This window comes from Onychomys torridus, chromosome 16 (genome assembly GCF_903995425.1).
Source record: "Onychomys torridus chromosome 16, mOncTor1.1, whole genome shotgun sequence".
Classification (NCBI taxonomy): Eukaryota; Metazoa; Chordata; class Mammalia; order Rodentia; family Cricetidae; genus Onychomys; species Onychomys torridus.
The window spans coordinates 49,222,958-49,240,094 of record NC_050458.1 but is presented as its reverse complement, the minus strand read 5'-3'; the positions used below and the strand labels follow the sequence as shown (position 1 = coordinate 49,240,094).

General features: G+C 55.8%; 1 protein-coding gene across 1 annotated transcript in view; it reads left to right on the top strand.

The window, feature by feature from the left end:
* The first annotated feature begins 650 nt into the window (after positions 1–650).
* Shisal1 (shisa like 1) overlaps positions 651–17,137 on the top strand; it is a 61,414-nt gene continuing 44,927 nt past the window's right edge. The window contains exon 1 of the mRNA XM_036208205.1: positions 651–936. The gene's annotated coding sequence lies outside the window, so the exon portion shown is untranslated. The remainder of the gene's footprint in view (positions 937–17,137) is intronic.

Sequence of the window (17,137 nt, the reverse complement as noted above, 5' to 3'; positions counted from 1 at the left end):
AAACTAGGGGTGTTCTGGGGAGAGACATAGGGTGAGGCCTTAGACCCAGGTAGGTCTAGGAGGCTAGGGAAGCCTTCCACCAGGGAAACTCCAACCAAGTCTGACGCTGACTGCCTGGCTCAGGGGTGGCAGGCCAGAGATGTGCGCCCTGCGGGTGAGGTCAGAACGCCACTGACTGCACCGAGCAGGGGGGTCTGTCCTGGCAGGAGAAGAGGCTGGATCCTGCAGGCAATTGCTGATATTGGAGTCTTTCCCAGGAGTCTTTCTTTCTCGGAGCAAGCAGGTATCCATCTGGGAAGGAGGAGATAAGGGGAATTGAGGAGATCCCCCTGGTGGAGGTTGGGGAGGGGGAGAGGGGAGGGAAGGAAGAAACTGGAGGAGAGGAGGAGGGGGAGACGGAGTGGGAGAGGAAAAAGTAGAAAGCTAGGAAGAAAGCGAAAGGATGAGAGAGAGGGAAGAAAGGGGAGGGTGAGGAGAAAGAGCCAGAAGAGAGAGATGTAGGGAAAAAAAAAAAAACAAAGGCGGAGCGAGAGCAAGGTGGAGAAGGGAAGAGACTAGGGCGTGGGGGGGGGATGCGGGGGGTGGAGAGAGAGAGAGAGAGAAAGAGAGAGAGAGAGAGAGAGAGAGAGAGAGAGAGAGAGAGAGAGAGAGAGAGAGAGAGAGAGAAAGGCAGAGAGAGGCAGCAGCGTGCGGAGCGCAGGCCGAGCCGGCACAGGGCAGCAGAGGGCGCGGCGGCCGGGCTGAACGCGGCGCGGGACGCGCGTGGGGCTCAGCGCAGCGGGCGGAGCGCGGCCGGAGCCCCGGAGCCCCACGCGCCCGCAGCCTGGCAGACAACTGTTGCGGCGGCGCGCGTGGGCAGCCCCGCGCCCCTGCAGGCGGCTCCCGCGGGCGCCGGCTCCCGGCTGCATAGCGAGGAGAGACCGGCGCGGGCACGAGGTGAGCTGGGCGCGGGGCTGCGGGGTCCACGCGCGGCGGCGGGTGCGGGCCGGACAGCGTCAGGGGCGCCGGGGACGCCGGGGCGGGGCGAAGTGGTGGTCTCCGGATCCGGGCAACTGTCCCAGACCGCAGCGGGGCCAGGCTGGGAGTCGCCGTGGAGCGCGGACGGCTGGGGACCCAGTGCGCGCGGGGCAGGGCTATGGAGCCGCGCTGGGAGCCGCTGGCTTGCCTGGGTTCCCGGCTTGGCTACACCGGGGACCCCCAGGCTGAGCCGCCGCCGCCTTCCAGGGCCGGATTGATAGTAATCCCGCGCCCGGGATTGGGTGGCCCGGCGGCGGCCTCCGAAAAGCTCATTAGCACCAGCCGTTGTCATAGCGACGAGACCCCAGCGTCTTCGGGTTCTATTTATTCTAATTATTATTATCATTATTAGTATTAGTATTTCTTATCCAGCCAGAGGGGAAAAGAAAGGAAGGGGGGTACAGCGTATCCTGGCGCCTCCAACTGTTCTCATCGGAAGGAGCAGCGCTGACTGCCTGATGGGCCAAACGGAGTCTGGTTATTGACGGGGTCCCCCAGGCTCTGGTCCCTGGGTGGGTGCCAAAGTGGGTGCTTTTTGCCCCAGTCAGACCCCTGGGGCCATGGAGGGATGGACAACCACAGTTACATAATGAGTCCCGAGAGTATTTATATTTAAGAATCCTTGCCCCCCCACCAAGACTTTTCTGTTTTCTGAAGCCTTGGGTTTAGTGAGTGCTCCTGCCCAGGAACCCCGGACCAGCATAGGAAGAGAAAAGTGCCTTGCGCGTGGGAAACTACAGGAACCTCTCTTGAGGCTGTGTGACCTTGAGCAAGGCTCTCAACTCCTCTGAGACCATCTCCTCCTCATCTGTAAGACAGAAGGGGAAGTTCCCTGTGAGGAGTGGTGATGTGTGACCCCAGGCCGGTCTTTGGACCTCTTTCCCCGGATGCTGTCTAAGATGCCCTGGTCACTGACACTCTATGACTCTAAATATTGGTGATCCTGCAAGTTGGGCTCCACCCAGAGTCAGGCAACCCAGAACTTTACCCCTCTGTCACTTTGTTCTCTTGCTTCATGCCAACTGCCTAAAGGTGCCTGGGACCCTTTGAGACTGTCTATGCCCTATGGGTTGGGGGGGGTGATTGAAAATGCCCTAGGGAAATCTTTCTTTCCTCTACACAGGGCTGCTTGAGGGGCCTGTCCTGGTGGAGGGAGAAGCTGGGAGATGACTAGAAAGTTCTGTTGCCCAGCGGCCCCTGAACCTCGCGGCTCAAGCTAAGCCCAAAGCGTTCGATCAGGATTTCTTTTTAATTTTGTTTTAGCTTAGTCTTTTGTTTTGTGGAAACATGATCTCACGCTGTAGCCCAGGATGGCCTGGAACTCATGCTGTAGCTCAGGATGGCTTTAAATTCATTGCCATCCTCCTCCTTCAGCCGCCAAAGGGCTGGGATTACAGGCGGGAGCCACCATTGTGGGCCAGCCAAGGTGTGTGGGGGTGGGGGAGATGGTACTGTTAACCTCACAGGCACTCTGGGTTCCTGCGCTGTCTCTGTCGTCTATCAGGGTGGCCACAGAACTGACAGACTGGGAGTCCAGGAGATAAGCTCCTGAGAACGGTCACCCTGCTGTTCTGCCATCCAGCCTGGGGCTTACTGGGGCAGCTGGGCTGGGAGGAGGGGCAAGGTTGGGGTTGAGGGCAATTCTGCTTGCTCAGCCCTTTATGGAGGAGGCTAGAGAAAAGAAAGCAGTTGGGACCTGTCCAAACGGAAGGCAGCTGAGGGGCCACTCCCTATCACCTGCCATCCATCTGTTCCCTCACTGCCCTTCTTCAGTGGCCCCCGTGCCTGGGCCTTGCCCTTGATGGCTCCCAAGGTAGCAGCTGAGGAGAGGCCCGGATGAGCCATTTGATCGCGGGGGCACAAGAGGTGGGCATGCATGCAGGAGAGGGTAGGGTGGAGAGAGTCAAGGATTAGCTAGAGGAAGGGAGGTGAACTCTCCACAAGCAAACTTGTGGAGGGAAGGGAGGGGACAGGCCCCCATTAACCAGGGAGGGTTGGGAGGCCACACTATAAGATAGGGAGGGCAGAGGAGGTGATATGGCAGGGCCCTAGGAACGGACACCCCCATCTTCAGCCTGGGAGTGGAGATGGGGAGTAGGGCGGTCAGTGAGGAGCAAAGCTTTCCTAGGTCTCAAGGCTCCCAGAGGGGAGCACTGGGAAGAGGTGTGCAGAGGAAGGAATGGGCCCCTCTAGCATAGACGCAGCCCTTGTTGGCCCTTCTCCTGCGCCCTGTGCCTGGGGCCTGGCTTCTGGGGGAAGGTGGCAGGTGGACTCCCGGCCTGGCTGTGTCAGCTGCCTGTGCCTGCAGGAAGGGACTTCGCTGACACAGACTCTAAGCTGCAGCGATGGGATTCCGTGAGGCAGGCGGCGCCAGGAAGGGCCATTGTTCGGAGCAAAGCCCAGCTTGGTGCTGTGTGTCTTATGGACTCTCACACGAGCCCCACCCCCACCCACACCCCCACCCCCCACCCCACCCCCACCGCCCAGGATACATTTGCTGGTTCTTTTGTACAAATTTGAGGACCTGGCTTGGAGAGGCTGCTAATCAGAGCTCAGCTGACACCCTGCTACAGAAGGACCAGGCCACATTGTGTGGAACCTAGCCTTGGACCCTCGAGAGAGGAAGGAGTTGGCTCCGCAGACACTACTGGGGGGCTTCTCGCCTGTGTCACCCTGTTTGCTCTCCTTGTGCAGGTCTCAGAATGTGGTTCCTTCCTTCTTGGAGGTGCTCTACCTCTGATAATTCATCCTCCATTGCTATGGCAATCCCTAAGCATCATGGAGCCTTACTTCCCAGCCACTGTCCTATACAGTGGTTTCTAGAAGCTCGGCAGCAGGTGTGACTGAGGAGGTTGTCCTGCCTGTGCTGGGTCACACCTCCTTGGTGCGTCGTGTGTCCCCTGTCCTGTGGGTGCTGCTCTTACCGGCCTGGTGGATAAGGTCTTCCCTCCTCCTTCTCTTTCCTACCCTTGCCTCCTTCCAGCAAGCTCACCACATTCCAGGCCCCTTGCTGTAGCTGCTTTTAGATGATACCCATCCCCCCCTCAAGGTGGCAGGGAACTTAGGCCTGTCAGACTTACCCCTAGGAAGCCCCATCTAGATACAACCAGGGGCAGGTCCTCATTCAGCACTGGCTGTCTGAATGGACCATCTCCAACCGGGCCCTGGCTGTCTCAGCTGCGCTGGTCCTGCTGATGTTGCCCCCATAGACACACACCTCAGTCCACTCCCTCCCTTTGAGGATAATCACGTCCTTCTCTAGGTATCTTGACTTAGCCTGTCCCTGGCAGGTTGGGGACACCTTGCCTTGGAAAGTTCTGAGGGCATTGACAACTGTAGCCTGTGAACCCCGCTCTCCATAGCCTATTTCAGAGATGGATAGATAGATGTGGACACTGGGAATCTGAGTGGACAGGTCATATCTCCAGGAGGTCCTTGAGAGCCAAGGTTATCAAGCCAGTGATAGTGGGGGTCACTCAGAGCCTGGAGGTTCAGGTGCAAATGCCTTAAAAGGTGGACTTTCTCTACTCCCCCCACCCAACCCAGGCCAAGTCTTGAGAATTACCTTGGAATCCCTTCCCTGGCCATGCGAACACTCATCCATCTGTGTCTTTTCCCATCTGTATTTTCAAAGTAAGTCTCAATGAATAGGGCATACAGTTCCCCATGTGCCCAGCACCTTGCTCTTGCCCCCTTGTGGGAGGGCTGAGCACCACCCTCCAGATGCCTGCATGGCTGACCCCAGAAGACATGGGTACACACATCTTGGAGAATAGAGAAATAGTCTTTGAACATCCCAAATGACACCCATTTAACAGTGAATTAAGTTCTGTGAGCCCTGGGAGAGAAAAAAATTTTTGGTTGTTCACACTTCTCTGGAAAACAAGGGCAATCACGGTCTTTTAAACGCCAGCTCCGTAATCTGCTTATTCCTGCCGGGCGGCCTCTTAGGAATAGACAGAGGAAGGCTACAGGAGGGCAGAGCAGCCCTGGCTGAGAGCCCTGTACTGGGAAGTAGGGTTGGGAGAGTTCAACTCCTGTGCCAGGTCCTGAAGCTCCTGGATGCATGAGGGGCTCGTGATAAAACACTGCTTTCTTAGACATCAGCACAAATGAAAGGCAGAGTCCTTCCAGCATTTCGTCCGTGCCCCCAGGCATGCTTCCTCAGCGATGAGGACTGCTCATTGGGAACCTGCAGCTGGAATCCAGCTGAGAACAAGCGTATAGTTAGCGTTCATTCACTCCCAACTCCCAGAGCACGTTGCATGCCTGTGTGGAGCCAGGCTCAGAGCGGCAGAGAGAATTTGACCCACTTGCCCTGCTACGCTGGGCAGATTGGAAGCAGGAATACAGAGGTACCCAAGAGGGGCCCGGGAGGGCTGTTGGAGAGGGGAGCCTCAGCTGGCATCTTGAAGGGTGTGCAGGAGTCATGCCCAGCAGAGGAGGTAGAGGATATTTCTAAAAGGAATGTTATATGTCCCATAGAGGCCTGGCCCCAAAGTGACATCTTCAGGCTTGAATACATTTCCTTTGTTGCAATCTAGCCTGACATGTGTCTGTTTCCTAGCCCTTTGTGCCCATTGTCACCTGACACCCTTAGACAGCTTGAAGCAGATTTCTGATTCTCTCAGGAGAGCTGAGACCTGAGAGCCGGAGGGACTCTGGCCAGTCACAGACAGATGCGGCATGACCCTGGACTGAGAGGTCTCTGGGAGGGTGGGGGTAGCATAGAGGCTGTTATTGAAACTCATCACTAAACTGAAGAGCTTCAGACACTGGCTCGGGAGCCCTCCCTCCTGAGCTGTGGTAGGGACTGGACTTCGGGATGTGGGGCCTGGGGCTGCCCAAGCCCACCCGTACTCTGAGCCCCACTCTACACACCTGGAAACAGGCTGATGGAGGCTTTATGAGTCTGTAGGCAGGGCAGCATCTGGGCCCCAGAGGCTCAGCCTGTGTCAGCACAGCAGGAAGCCCACAACCCCATCACCTTGTTTAGATTGCTGTGGTGTTTAGATGGTTCAGGCTTCTGGGAGCAGGTCCGGGATGTGGCATTGCTGGGTGTAACTGCCTGGAATCGGAGCCCTTTTGGGACCGAGCCCAGCTGTTGTGCTGGGGCCCATCACCAAGGCAACAAGTCCTGGGAGTCCTGGAGGCAATACTGAGCTCCATTCTGGACATGCCTTTCCTCCGCATGCTGCTCACTGGGGGACCCCGGGTAAGTTATGCAGCCCTGCAGCCTCAGTTTGCTCACCTGCAAAATGGGCGACTGTGGAGAATGCACTTGTTGCCGCCTTCAGTGGTCCGGGCCAGCCCTCTCAGAAGCCACACTCTGTGATGTAAATCCCTGTCACTCTGTTGCCATTGCTGCCTCAACGTTGAGGAGACCCGGAAGAAGCAAGCCCATGGTGCCCTGGCCCCTGCAGCAGCCGTATCCACAATGGTAGCTGTCACTGGAGTATCAGGAAAGGATGCTGAAACCCAGCGTCATCCCTGCCCCGGCACCATGGCAACTGCTGAGCAGGGGGTGAAGAGGCAGGGACAGACTGGGACTCTCCACTCCTGTCAGCCAGCCAGGTGCCTTGGGCTTCTTTCCGAGCCCCAGGATCTTAACGTCAGGTGTATCTGGATGAACACAGTGACAGCCGACGCACAGGTGCAGAGAGGATGCAGGCAGGCACTGTGGCATTCTGAGTCCCCCCACCAGTTCCATCAATGGCTCCTCTGTCCCACCCCAGCTCTGACTCCTCTCTGGCCCCCAGTTTCTTCGTCTCATTGTTCCTGTGGGATTGAGGTGTGTCTGGTACGTAATAAATGCTCAGTACACACTGTCATGGGATGACACAGACGCTATAGAGGTCAGGGCAGGGGAGAGCTAGCCTTCTCTATTCTATTCTCTGTTCTAACTGAAGGGAGAGAGGGATGGCCAAGTGAATGAGTGAGTGAGGAGTGAGTAGATGAGTGAATGAATGAATGACTGGATCGTGGCAGGGGACCACCACAGCTTCATGTCAGGGCAGCCCAGGGAAACTTCAAAAGGCTAGTGCAGAGGCAGCACCCCCCCCTCCTCTCTGCCACTATTTGTTGATTGGATTGGTGGCCCAACCTGAGGCCCAGACTCCTTGGTGTCCCAAAGTTTGGTCCCGCAGCTGGGCAGAGCCACATTCTTCAGCCTGAACTTCCTTCCCCATCATGCTGGACTGTCTCTGACTCTTTCCTCCCCATCACGCAAGAGGCCACCTTGTGCTGTCATTGCTCAGAGCCCTGGGAGCAGAGACTGTGCGCGTGCATGCGTCCAGAGGGCACCTGCCGCCTGTAAGGGGAACAAAATCAGAGGAGGAGCCTGGGCTCAGAGCTGCAGGAATGGGTGGGTTTGGGGCCCAGGAGCATCAAGGCACAGGAGTGAGCGCCACACAATCCTCGATGGCAGTCCTTCTCAAGAGCCCAGGGCACAGAACAGAGAAGGGACAGCAGAAGCCAGAGGTGCTGAAAAGCAGCCACAGGGCCAGGCAACTTTGCTAGCTCCCCTGGAGCCCCAGTGGCTGGGCGACACCCCCCCACCTCCTGACCGCAGCTCTATACCGCTACTCTGCAAACAGCACCTGTTTCCGGTTCATGGCCAGTCCCAGCAGAGTCTTTCTAAGGCAGGACTGACTGGAGCCCAGCCAGCTCCGTTCCCTCTCCCACCTGCAGGAGGAGAATGCCTTGGTCAGCAGATGAGGGAAGGGAGGACCGTCTCTGTCTTGGGCCCACCCTCAGCGTGGTGGCCTCACCTGGTACCTTTTCCCCTCTCTACCTCAGTTTACTTCTTTGTAAAGTGGGTCAACATCAGACGGCTGAGGGCACAGTGTCCTTTCCTCACCTCCTGTTTCCTAAATGCCTGGGACAGCAAGACAAGGTAGCCATCCTGGGGAAGGGACGGGCTGCAGGAGAGGTACAGAACCTTTCTCCGAGTGGTCGGGCTTCATCTAGGGTATGAGATGAGGGGGGAAGCGCTCGAAGCCTGGTTCCCTCGGCTAGAAGAAGCACAGGAAAGTAGGACAGAGAGGGTCCGTTGTCTCATGTGTCTGACCTCTAGGACACCTGCCCAACAGGGTTAGAGCCTCTAGTGGGGCTGCGACAGTCCCCTGCTCTTCCCTGGGGCACGGTTGCTTTGTGAGGGGATTCACAGATATTGAGGACGACAGACATGGAGCAACTCTGTCTGGCAGGGGTAGGGACATCAAGGAGGCCTGCCTGGAGGAGGTTATACCCCAGGTGCTGGTGGGGGGGATAGAGAGGCAAAAGGAGCAACAGTAGAGCATTGAGGAATGAGTTTGAGACACACACACACACACACACACACACACACACACACACACACACCACATTGTGGCCTGGCTATCCCAAAGCATCCTTGGAACACTGAGTGGAAGCAGAGGTCAGAGAATCCCACCCACTCAGATACAGCACAGAGCTGCCTTTCAGCGCATAGGCTTAGAATGACAATAAGTGGAATGAATGTCACCACCACCCACTGCTGTGCCCAAAGCAGACATTACTAATCAACTCATCCTAGCAGGACAGGTGACCCAGTCCTCTGTGCAATATGGTCTTATGAGCCCCCAAGAGGGTGTGTTGCTACCCTGCCTGCTGTGGGCAACAGGATCACAGAGCTGATGTAGTCCTTTTGTGTCTGTGGCTCAGCTTTGTGTCTACAGTGCTCTCCTGGACAAGGGAGTTGGGGGGTGAGGCTCCATGGTCCCATGGTGCCTGGAGGAGCCTGTCCTTCTTAGGGAAGCAGAGATATCCTGGGCATCCTGTCGTTGTGGATCCATAGTCAGGGGTGCCCCTGTGGAACGCAGAACCCTCCCTTATGGAGCCAGTCCCTTACCCATCACCTGCTGATCCCAGGTCCCAGGATGAGCCCAAGACAGCCTTGGGTCTCCATCTAAACCCCGGCTAAAAGAGGAGGGGAGAATGTCACCAGGAGAGAGACCAGCCTAAAGGCGTGCGACTTCTCCCCTGAAATCCAAACAATCGGACAATCTGTTCGGGATCGATTTAGAAGCAGCAGAGTGAAAAAAAAAATCAGCAAATACAGTGTGAAAGCTATTTTCTCTCCCTCCGCGTGGCTGGGAAGCGGCTGGGCTGGAGTTTATTTGTAACATGGCCAAGGCTAGCCAGGCCTCTCCCCTCCCCATTGTCCACTCCAGCCCTCCCTGCCCACAGCCGCCTCCTCTGCACCCACTTCCAGCTGGACACCTGGGGGCTTGCTGAAGGGCCTCACCCTGCTTCAGCCTTGGGGAGTCAACACTGGCAGTGGGCTTTGTGCTCCCCAGGCTGCTGGGGTGGGGAGCTCCCAGGAAAAGCACCGGACCAAGGCCCTGCATACCAGGGACCCAGGATGCCCCCAAGATTAGTCTGGCACGTTTCCCCAGGCCCTAGGATGGGGGCATACGTAGTAGCTGCTCAGTAAACAGTTCTAATCTGAAGGGTGAGTCGAAGGACAGGAGGGAGAAAAGAGGAAGAAAAATGAGGCTTTGGGTAAAGTGTCACGCTCCTGGTCGCGCCGATCTTGGTGGGGGTTGGCACTGAAGCCCGATCAGTCTCTACTGCCTTGTCCCCGGGGTCAGGAGGTGGTCCTGGAAGGTGTAGCACCTCCATGTCTGTGAGCACCTTCTTTCCCAGGCGTGTGGAGCTGTCCACTCTTCATTATCCCACAGCTGGAACCTGAGCCACAAGCTAATTATTTTAAAGTGACATACTGAATGCAGAGGCAGGGCAGAGTCGTGGAGGAGGGACCAGGCCAGAAAGCTGACACTTCCTGGGTGGCCTGAGTGGCCCACTGAGGGGGTGTCTGAGTGGCTCCCTGAGGGGGTGTCCGGGGGCTGTAGGGAGCTGATGTCTGCAGGTGTCTATAGGCACCTCTGGGCCGTGGGAATGCTGGTGGCTCAAATGTGTCACAGGTATGGGAGGGGACTCCTGGTGGCCGAAGCTGGTTGGTTCAGGGACTGGCAGCTTTCTCCCCTAAACCCCACTTTCTCTCTAAGTCCAAAGCCATGGTGAGCCAAGGCTCAGAAATGTTCTGAACTGTGGAGACCAGATCAGCTTAGTCTAAGCCCCAGGAGGAACCCGGCTGTCATGTGATCTTAGGCAGGCAAAGCATCTCTGTGGGCTTAGTTTTCTGTCCTGCAAACGAGAGGAGGGGGCCCCTCCTTTTTTGAATATTTAAGGTGCCGAGGTTTGTGGCACCCGGTGCACAGCAGGTGCCCAGGATAGTCTTTGCTTCCTGGTTCCACTGTGTGGAAGCAGATCAACCTCTGTCGGGGCTCTGACTCTATGGATTCCAGTCCCTGGGACAGGGGGTGTTTCCCCAGGTGACAATGGGATCAATGCCAGAGCACCAGGGAACCTTTGAGTCCCAGGTATCTTGAGTGCCCACCCTGGGCCACGAAGGAGCCACCTGGATGGGGCTGGATTAGTTGGAGACTCTGTAGAGACAGCCCCGTGGCAGGAAGTCTGAGATGGCCCCAGTTCCCATCTGCTGCATGTGACCCGGCCACAGGGCGCATGCCCCCTGCAAGTGGCAATGTCTCAGGTCAGACCTGGGTTCTCCTCTGAGGCTCACAAGTGACCCTGGCCATTCCTTGTCTTCCCCGAGCACACACAGAGGACGGTCAGGGAGAGGGACCACTCCAAGGTCAAAGATTCACCCTCAAGCCACCCTAAGGGCTAAGTCATGTATGCAGGGTCCTCTCTTCCAGACTGACTTCGCTTTGTCCTTAAAGGATGTAGCTGTGGCTGAGCTCTGCGGGCACCCAACCACCCAGTTCCTCTCTGTTGCCAGTTCCCCCTGTGTTTTTGCAGGCCAAGCTCTTTCACAAAAGCCTCTGACGTCACCTCCCCGGTGGAAGAAAGTTCTGAGCCCACAGTCCCCCCAAGTGGTGCTAATTAGACCTCCGGAATGCTGCATACCCAGACATCAACCGAGGCTGCAAGACATGGCAGTTTCCTCTCCATAACCAGACACCTTCCAGTTGGAAAAGGCCAAGTCTCCTAGGGTGGGCTAGAGGGGCGTGGTGCCTTCTGCGTGTGCATGATGGGGCTCTGCCCCCCCCCAGGTCCCCACCTGGAGAGAGCCCCCAAAGTGAGCTTTTTTCTTGGTTAGCTTTCCGTTGCTGTGATAAAACACTGAGCTAACCCAATATGAAGAAGTGCTGTGTTTGGCTCACACACCCCAGATCACACTCCACCACCTCCACCTCCACCACCGGGGGGAGGGGGGGGAAGGGGGTCAGAGCAGGAAGTCAAGGCAGGAGGAACCTGGGAACAGGGGCTGAAGCAGGAAGGAATGCTGTTTATTGGCTTGGTTCTCATGGCTTGCTCACGGTGGTGCTTTCTTACAGTACCCAGGACCACAAGGTACCGCCCACTGTGAGCTGGTCCCTCCCACATCAATCATTCAAGAAAATGCACCACAGTCATGCCCATAGGCCAGTCTGATGGAGGCCTTTGCTCAGGTGATGTTCCCAGATAACTGCAGCTTGTGTAGAGTTGGTGAAGAAACTAACAGGCACAGTTTCTAAGTTCCCCTAAGGTGAGCCACCCACCCCCACAAAGGAAGTTCCCCAGATAGGTCCCCCAAAGTGAGCTCTCCCCAAGGTGTGTGCCCCCAGAGCTGGGTTGGTTGATAGAGGGTCCTTCCATCATCCCCCTCTTGGCATCTTGGGCAGTGGTGGGAGGGGCAGGCCGGGTGCCCACAGACAGGCTACTGATAGGCTACTCTTACGCCAATGTGGTTAGATCTCTAGTCTCCAGGTCACAGGGGTTGGGGGGATGGTGATTGAGGAGTACAGGGAAGGGGAGGCAGTAAGTGATGCTTTCTCTGTTGTGAGGGGGCCAGAGGAGGGAACCCTCAGGCAGAAGCCCTGGGGTCTGACCTAGGAGGAGGAACAGGCCGGAGAAGAACACCCTTGGGAGCCAAGGATCTCCCACTTCCAGGTGAGATGATCAGAGGGTTTGGTCTGGTCCTGAGGAAAGGAAGCTGTGACACAGTGACCTAGGCATGCCTGGGTAAGGAGTGAGGGCCCCACATGGCTGGCTCAGATAGGACATTTGTGTCTTAGCTGGTGTCTGGTTTGGGGTACAGGTTGGGGAGTCATTTACCTACTCTACAGGTCTCACTTCCCAAAGCCCAGTGACTCATGCTGGGGTGAAAAGCAAGTCAGAGAGGTGATAATCCAAGACAGATTTGGGGTTCGGGCCACTGAGGAATTCTGATGGAGGCCTGACACACTTGGGGTGCCACGGGCCGCGGGATTGCAAGCCAGCAGGGAGAGACCTGCCTGCTCAGGTCTGGGCCAGTAAGAGCTGCATATGCCCACCAAGGGGCTCAAGAACCACTCCTTGCAGCCTTTCGAAGTGCCTGGTCCTCTCTGTGATCAGCCAGGCCTCTGAGAAGCCATCCTGGATGACAGTTAATGAGAACAGTTTGGCCTGGCCCACCGAGGCCAGTAGCCAGGTCAAAGGTCATCTATGGGGCCACTGCCACTGTTGGGAAGAACATCCAAGTCTTGCTTGGCTCACAGTTGGCAGCTTTAGTGCCAGTCATGTGGAGTGTGAGTCGGGGCTCATTAGTACCAGCTATGGACCAAGTTGGGGACAGATGTGTGAGTGGCCACAGTCCTCCAGGCTGGCTGAGAGGCTGACTGTGATTGGGGTGGGGAGAGTGGCTCTGCCATCTCTGTGGAGGTCCTATTTGCATAAATTTGAAGTTGATTGGCCTAGAGGCAACTTCACTTGATCACAGATGACAAGCCTCTGGTTGGAACAGCAGCCGCTGCCGTCAATTAGCTGCCTTGGTGACTTGATTTGTTATAGTTGGCACTGTCACCCACCCCCTCACACCCTGGGTTCAACATGGTTCCCCGAGGGTACTCCAGCTTAGGGCAGCTCAACCCTGCAGACACAGGGAGCTGTGACACCCGAGCTGTTAGCATGTAGCCACGTTCCCAGGCAGGATGGGGTAATCCAGAGCTTGCACTTCCGCCCAGCTCCCAGGAGAAGAGGACCTGCCGGGCCAGGGGTAGCCTGAGGGCTTGCAAACTTGGGTTGATGGTTTGTGTTAATAAAGCTTTATTGAACACAAGCATCTGCCTTTCACTAGCTCTGTCCACAGCCATTTCCCACCTACAGGACTGGCAGAGACCTAGAAACACCCTCCAGCGCCCCTTACAGGAAAGGCTGTATGGCCTCTGATCAGACCAGCAGTGTTTGAACTCGAGCAGGTCTTGGAGCCGTGATTTTTTTGCCTTCCTAACCCACCACCCATCATCTGTAACAAGCCACACTCCGGGCATGGTAATCAGCCCTGTCTGGGGAATCTGCTTTCCACACCTGCAACAAAATACCCAAGGCAATCAACTTAAAACAAAGAAGAGTTATTTGGGCTCATCATTTTAGACCATCAGCCCACGGTGGTCTGTTGGCCCTGTCGCTTCGGGCCTCTGGTAAGGCAGAGCATTGTGGTAGGAATGTAGAGGAAACTGCTTTACTTGCTGACTGAGAACAAAAGGCAGTAAGGGGAAGGAGAGGGGCTGAGGCCTCAGCACCCCTTTCATGCATGCCCCCAGCGGCTGGAGGACTTCTCACCTAGGCTCAGTGAGAACTGACGACCACCTTCCAATACTGCCAAGCAGGAGATGAAACCCTTAGTGCATGGACATGAAACCGAGGGACCCGAGCACCATCCCATTAGACAGATGGGAACACAGAGGCTGGGAGAGGTTCCTCATTGGCCCAAGGTCCCAAGCTGGAGAGCCATGCTCCTTGTCATCCTTGGCACTCTTCCCTTGTCCCAGAGCATCCCCCAGCCAGCTGGCCTGCCTGCTGTTCTAGTCTCTTCCCATTCTGAATCCAAAACAAAGGCCTCTCCTAGGAATGATGGCCCCTCCAGGTAGGTCTTAGAAAAATCTACTTGGTTCCCCCTCCTGCTGTGGGCATGTGATCCTCAGGAGAACCCCTACACACACACACACACACACACACACACACACACACACACACACACACACACACACCCTGTGGTGTCCACCCACTTGGACTGTGAACTCTTGGAGGAAAGGAGGAAAGCACAGGCCTATTCCTTCCCCGGCACCAAGAAGAACTATTTACAGTGGAAAGAGTGAACCCCCAAGAGGCCAGGTGTCCCTTAGCCATGCGGTGGGGCTGGTGAGAGGTGACCTGGGCTCTGGGAGTAGAATTACCAGGTTAGACCAAAGCACTGAGATATGGGGACATTTGTGATTGTTGGTCCTTGTTGACAAGTGAGGAAACTGAATCTCCCAAGGGACAGAGTTCTGGGGCTCACGTGAAGGATGCCGGGACGGGGGGAGTCTCTCCTGGGGTCAGAGCCAGGGCCCTAGGAAACACCAGTTGGGTTCCAGAGCCCCAGTGTGCCTCAGTTCTCTGTAGACATGGGTCTTCCTGTCACTCTTGAGACATTTATATTTTACTTTTAAGTGTGTGTGTGTGTGTGTGTTTGTATGTGTGTAGGGCAGAGTTCAACATTGGTATCTTTCGGAGCTTCCTCAATTGCCTTTCCGTCTTATGTTTTGAGACAGGGCCACTCATTGTCTCAACCTTAGTGCTCACAAAATACAGCCGGCCATTGAGCTTCAGGGATCCACCCATCTCTGCTTCCTCAGTGTTGGGAGGACAATCACCTGCTACTGCACTTGGCTTTTTACATGGGTGCTGGGGGCCCAAAATCAGGTCCTTTTGCTTGCGTAACAAGACACTTTTCCCACTGAGCCGTCTCCCTGGGCCCCGTCTTGTTTTATTTATTTATTTATTTGTTTGTTTGTTTGTTTGTTTGTTTGTCTATCTATCTATCTATCTATCTATCTATCTATCTATCTATCTATCTATCTATCTATTTATGTAGGACTTTTCTGAGTTGCTCTGTATTGTTTTGAGGGATCTAGACCGTGGAATCAGATCTGTTGCTGCCCTTGGCTTCTGGCTCTCTCCCATCTATAGCCATGTGGTGCCGTCAGTGGTTACCTGTTTATTGTTGGGCGGTGATACAGTGAATATCCCTGTCTGTCTGTCTGTCTGTCTGTCTTCACCAGGGCCAGGCTCCAGCTGCTGTGGGTCCCCTCGGAGCCCCCCCCCCCATTCTCCTCCATGGGCCTTGTCACAAGCTGGATGTATTCTGATACATCCAGTAGATATACATTTCATAGCTCTCTTCAGCCTTGTGAAAGAGTGTCAATCTGAGCTCAGTCTTGGGGCTGGAAGCATCTCCCTTGGTTTCACATGGCTGGAGTGGCCTGGATGTCTGGTGCGACCATTCTTTGCTGTGACAGTTGAGGAAGCTCTGGCATTTGGCCATCTTGAGACAATGTTTTTTTCATCTTCTTGCCTTGGGCTATTTCCAGGTCTTGCTCATAAACAGCGCCACTGTGAGACCATTCTAGAACTCGGTGCCCTTGGGCTTCTCCCCTAGGCTAAGAAGGGGGTGTAAGCCGCACTCCTTAGACCTGGCATCTGGGTGGGTAGAGGGTGAAGGACCCAGGACGTGATACAGTGAACCTCCCTGTGAGGCCCCTCCTGACCCTGGTGCTCTTTGCTCGGCTGGCACCTGGCTGGTTTCCATGGGACTCGGCCTCTGTCAAAAGGGGAAGAAGAAGATCTTGATGTGGTGTCAACTTTGTACCTCCGTGGCTCTCAGGGGACAGTGACAAAAGTAGCCTGGTGGCCCAAGTGAAAGGTGAAGTGACTCCCCGAGGGAAGTATGGCTAAGAAGTGTCGGAGCTGAGATTCGAACCTGCGTTCAGACTCCAAACTCACAGCCCTTCCTGCTCCCTGTCAGCTCCCTGGGTTTGGGTCTCAGCTTTGTCGAGAGCTAACTGGGCACATTACTCCCACCCTGTACCCTTGCTTATGCACTGGGGGACACCATAGCACCCCTAACCTCAAGGATGATGTAACCTCCCAGCCCCAACCTCAAGGTGGTCACATGACTGTGTGCCCTGCGTGGCACTCAGCCACTCTGGGCTGCCACAGTCCATCTGGATTATGGCTAGATAAGGGCACACAGACCCATGTGTGCTGCCTGCCAAGAAGGATAAAAAAAAAAAAAGGTTTATCTCTGGCCTGGCTCAGGAGGGTGGATTCCAGGGGCAGCGGGCAGGAGCTCAGGGAGCTGGCCTCCTTTATGGCTGGGCTCTTAATACCACCCAGAAGCTGAAGTGCAGGCTGCTGTGGGGATGACAGTCCCAGGCAGGCAAGGGGACTGAGCCACACAGATCTGGTGTGGGAGGTGTTGTGAGGTGGGGCAGCCAGGAACAGGGTCGATGTGGAAACCGGGGTGCAGGGTCCAGGGTTGTGTCCAGCCTGAAGTATCTCAAAGAGCAGGAAAGGGTGACTCTCCCTGCAGAGAGGCCCCACAGAAGCCCTTCGGGCCTGCCCATGTTCTGGCTCTTTCACCCCTTGCTGTGTGACTTTGGGCTAGTACTGACCCTCTCTGTGTGTCCGTGTCCTTATGCAAGAGTCTAGCATGGAAGGTGACTAGGAAGAAAAAGCTAGGTGAGAGACCAGGGCCTGGTGTGTGCTGAGAACTTCAGGCCTGAGTAGGGGTAAGTTAGGTACTCCATGGACAAGCAGGACATGACCTGTACTCTGGGCAGTGGGTTAAAGGGTGGGTGATGATGACAGCCATCATGGAATCAGGACAGGAATTTGGCCAAGTCAGCATGAAGTCAACCAGTGATGACCAGCTCCCTAGGGTTCCTGCTACCTCTCTGGGCTCCTGAGATATCTGTTCTCATTGCTGATGCTGAAGTTCTTTATGTCTTGCCCACCTCAGGACACTGAGGGCACAGGGGAGGGAGTCCACACAGTGACACCTGCCTCCTCCCAGACAAGACTTGGGGATTCACATGTGTGCTAAGCCCCAGCTAAAGGACCCCCAGAACCCTGCCACACCTGGGACATTTCACAGGACTGTCTCGGTCTACTCATCTGAGAACTGGGACTCTCACTGGGTGCTAAAGGGGCCCCCATGGAATAGGGAGCCCATAGTCTGGACTACAGAGAGTATGGAGTGGGAGGTGTCACTGGTGACATGTTCCTAGCT